We start from the raw sequence: 5,053 nt of genomic DNA, 5'->3' as shown, positions 1-5,053 counted from the left end.
AGTGACGTGGTGTTTGATGAATTTAATGGCTCCCATGGGGAGCAAGTTGATCTAAGTGATGTAGGTGAAGAAGATTCTTCTCAAGACATTTTGACCATGGGTGTTGGTGCACTTATTCCTATGGAACAAGAACCTCATGATGATGAAGAAGAAGATGGAAGTCTCACACATCATCAAACTACTTCAACATCCATACCACCACAAGCTCCTATTGTTTAACCGATACCCTTAGCCCAAGTAGAAGAAGATGATCAAGTTCCTCTTCATGATAATCTTCAAGAACAAGATCATCATCAAGTGCAAGAACAAGAAAGTCCAATCATTGATGATGAACCTCAACAAATGCAGTATGAACAAGAAGATCTTCCTCCACACATTAATGATCCATATGTTGAGGATGTGATGATGGACATGAAGTTGAACCTCATGAAACCCTTACCTCCATCATGCCTTGAGTGGCCGGTCGTGTTGATGTTGACAAAATTCTCACCGGCATATCGGAAGGTAGAGTCACTTGTAAACATTTGACAAACTTTTGTGCTCACTTCTCGTTTGTGTCTAGTATTGAGCCCCTCAAGGTACAAGATGCATTGATGGATACCGATTGTCTAGTTGCTATGCAAGAAGAGTTGAACAGTTTTGAACGCAACCAAGTGTGGTCATTAGTCAAGAGGCCATCTATCGAGCACAACGTCATTGGAACAAAATGGATTTTCAAGAACAAGCAAGATGAAAATGGTGTAATCATCTGCAACAAGGCAAGGTTAGTGGCACAAGGGTACTCACAAGTTGAAGGTTTGGACTTTGGTGAGACCTTTGCCCCCGTTGCCCATCTTGAATCCATTCGCATCTTACTTGCTTATGCCGCTTTCAATGGTTTTACATTACATCAAATGGATGTGAAGAGTGCTTTCCTTAACGGTCCTCTACAAGAACAAGTATATGTGTCACAACCACTCGGGTTCGTTGATCCCTTTCACAAAGACTATGTGTATAAACTTCATAAGGCTTTGTATGGCCTCAAACAAGCACCTCGTGCTTGGTATGACCATTTGAAGAAGTTTTTACTCGATGATGGTTTTGTGAGAGGGGTGATCGATCCCACTATTTTTACTAAGAGGGATAAGGGTGATTTGATCCTATGCCAAATCTATGTAGATGACATCATTTTTGGTTCTCCTAACATTCATTTGTGCAAGAAGTTTGCGGCTTCAATGACCAAGAATTTTGAAATGTCACTTAATACAGATTTGAAGTTATTTCTCGGATTTCAAATTCAACAGTTTCAAGAAGGAATTTTCTTATCTCAAGCAAAGTACCTCAACGATATCCTAGAGAAGTTTGGCATGTCTGATGCTAGTCCATGCAAAACACCCATGCCAACCAAAATTGCTCTCACTGAAGACACGAAAGGTACTCCTTTCGACCCATCTACTTACCGCTCTATGATTGGTTCATTACTTTATCTATGTGCATCTAGACCAGACATCATGTTCAGTGTATGCATGTGTGCTAGATTTCAAGCTTTCCCTATGGAAAGTCATCATAAGGCGGTTAAGAATATTCTTAGATACCTTGTTCACACCCCAAAGTTGGGCCTCTGGTACCCCAAGGATGCTAAGTTCGATCTCATTGGGTACACGGATGCAGATTGGGCTGGAGACAAAGTGGATCATAAGTCCACATCCGGTGCATGTCAGTTTCTTGGACGATCTTTGGTAAGTTGGTCCTCGAAGAAACAAAATTGTATTGCTCTTTCTACCGCAGAAGCTGAATACATTGCTGCCGCCAGTTGTGCAACTCAATTGTTATGGATGAGGCAAACTTTGAAGGATTACAGTATCACCTATAGACATGTGCCTCTTCTATGTGATAATGAAAGTGCCATCAATATTGCTGAGAACCCTAAAGATCATCTCCGCACCAAACACATTGATATTAGGTATCATTTCTTGAGAGATCATGTTGAAAAGGGAGATATTCACATTGATCACATTGGTATAGATTTGCAACTGGCAGATATCTTCACCAAACCTTTAGATGAAGCAAGGTTTTGTCGACTTCGGCGTGAACTTGGTATCTTGGAGCTTGACAATATTATGTGAAATCTAGTACCCTTTCATGCATGAATCTAATGTCTTGTCATGATGTAGGCATATATTTACGGGGAGGCATTCAATTCATGAATATTCTCACCCTACATAATGCATAAAAAGAACCAACACTCTCAAAGTTACCATGGTTCTCGAACTATGTTGCTTTAACATGATGGAGTCATGACTATATGCCCAAAGTCTACATCTTTGTGGCACTATGTTACATATGCTCAAACATGGTGACCTCGGTCATCGCGTGTACCTTACGTATGTGAACCTCTCATTTTTATGTTGTTAGGGATGCTATTTCATCTTAGTATGGCCTTAGAATTACTCAGGAAGTCACCTTTATAAATTCTCTCCAAAACTCTTTGGCGGAGTCTATGTCAAATCACATCAATTATCTTCTTTCCAATCTCTCTCTAGCCTCGATCTGTTGTCCAGTGGCCGGACATCCGGCCGCTCTGCTAGACATCCAGGCCCTGGAGCAGTGCCGGACATCCGGGCTTTAGGCGGACATCCGGGCCCTGGAGCACTGCCGGACATCCGGGCTTTAGGCGGACATCCGGGCCCTGATCCTATAGTTGTTGGTCCCTCACACACCGGATATCCGGCCTCCTTCCCGGATGTCCGGCCCGTTGTCCCCTATTTCCTTGCTCTCTGACCTCCACTCGCCGGATATCCGGGCCAGGCCCCGGATATCCGGTCCGTAACCTGCAGCCACACATATCTGGGGAGGGGCTCGGGCATTTGGGGCATCTTTCCCCATTCACTTCCGTTCCTCTTCCCCATCGCTCATCACAGCCGCCGCCGCCGGGCTGCCACTCCGGTGCTGCCTCGGCCCTATTCTCCGAGCTCCGACCCTGATCTCCTGCTCACGGCCTCTCCTCCTCCCGATCTACGATTCTATCCAATCCATTTCTTGGGTTGGGTTGTGAATCCCTTGGGAGGGACCGGTGTATTGTGGGAGTAACTGCTGGAGTTCATCATGGCAAGGACCAAGAACTGCGGCCCCAATCGTCCCGAGCCCTCTTCCAGGGGTATGAATGCTATCTCTCCTCCATCCTGCTTCTATGGTGACCACGAGGTCTTAGGGCATCACTTTTGGTCTCTTGATTGTTGGTGTCTCTTGCCTATGCCTAAAACATCTGTCAATGAACTTGGCTACTCAAATTTAAATCATGGACATGTCTCTTTTTGATCTACCACTGAACTTATTCTATGGTCATGCTCAAAATGGTCATCCCATTGTTTAAATATGTTTTATCCATGTTCATCCTTATTAGTACCATCTCATCGGGATCTCTCATCCATTCCAGTTGTCCGCCGACAAGGCTCAACCGACTCCGATGAGCATGCTCGGCCTAAGAAGAAGAATGCCACCACCGTTAAGAAGAAGAAGCGGGCACCATCCACTAGTCCGTCGGCCTTGGATCCAGATGATGCAGTGAGGAGGTCTGTGCACCAAGACACACCATTGGACAGTCCAAGCCCGTTACTAGGAGGGCCCCGATGCCTCATGTCAGCGGGTCTGCAATGCCCGTTGCTCATGACCATCGCATTTCCATGGAGCTTCCTGACAGCGGGGATCGCGCTCCTAACAACTTCAAAACTGTAGGGGGAAGCTCAATATCTTGTGTTTCGTCGGGATGTCAATCAATATGAGATGGTGGCTGATGCGGAGGATCCTCGGTTTCGGACTCGTATGCAGCAGGATCTCTATTCCAGTTTCGTTCGTGGGCGTGGACTTGCTCCTCACTCATACTTGGATCTCAACTTCCTACGTGAGAATCCTGATATGTTTCCAAATGATCCGGTCCAGATCATTGATGAAATGACTCTCGGTCCCGCAATGACCTTCAGGTGTGATTGGAATGAAGCTGCCATTCTACAGTTCTATGACACTTGTTTCTTTGGTCCGGACAACAATCTCACTTGGAGGACTGATAACACCACTCTGAGCATCACCTATGACAGGTTTGTTCAGATTTTGGGTCTCTCCGGTGTTGGCCATCGCATCCACAATAAGGATCCTGAGAGCAAGCCCAAAGCGATTGATGCTTGATTACCACTTATCAAACCTACCTCTCAGCTCACTAAAGAAGAACTTGCATATCCACTCAATGAGGTATCTATCTTCCGTGCTCCTTACTACATCCTCTATTAGTGTGTGCTTCGCACTCTCTATCCTAAGAAGGGAGATCACTCGCGGGCCTACAACTATTGCATTGACCTGATGGTTCGTATGCATGACAAACCCACTAAGCCTCTGGACACAGCTCATTTCATTTGGCATGAAATCCGTCTTTGCAGTTTCATTCAGTCACGCCAGTTTCCTCATGCTCCATTCATTCAGGCTCTGATTGATCATACTGCTCCATTTGAGGTGGTCAAGACTGCTGTTCACTCTTGTTGGAAGCCTGCTCCTCATATGCGTGTGGTGGCTGCTGCTCCGCCTACTGCCCCTTCACAGTCTAGGAGGTCTGCTGGAGGGACTCAACCCACTGGTTCCTCTGTTCCATCTTCCTTGATGGCTCCCCGTGGTCGCTTAGCAATGTTCATCAGCAAGGCTCAATCTTCTATCATGAGGTCCATCACTTTTAGCTGTCAGCAGAATCATGATGTTCAGATGCGCCTCATCCTCTCCAAGAATCAGCTCAAGCAGCGCCTCCATAACCGTGGGAGTCCCGTGAGTGACGATGATCCTATTCCTATGGCTCCGTCCAACTCTACGTTTGGCTTCCCCTCTCGTGACGAGTATCCGAAGTTCTTTGATGATCTTGATGACATCCGCCAGGAGTGACCGAGTGTGCCCCTTTTTTAATTATTGCTGTCAAAGGGGGAGAAGTAGTATTACTTGATGTACTTGCTCGTTGTGTTAGCCCTACTATTATCCGACCTTGTTATGTTGCTACCTATTCGAACTTGGTATGTTGCTACCTATGTTATCGTATTAT

Source organism: Triticum aestivum, chromosome 2B, assembly GCF_018294505.1.
Source record: "Triticum aestivum cultivar Chinese Spring chromosome 2B, IWGSC CS RefSeq v2.1, whole genome shotgun sequence".
NCBI lineage: Eukaryota > Viridiplantae > Streptophyta > Magnoliopsida > Poales > Poaceae > Triticum > Triticum aestivum.
Note: the sequence above shows the minus strand (reverse complement) of the source record.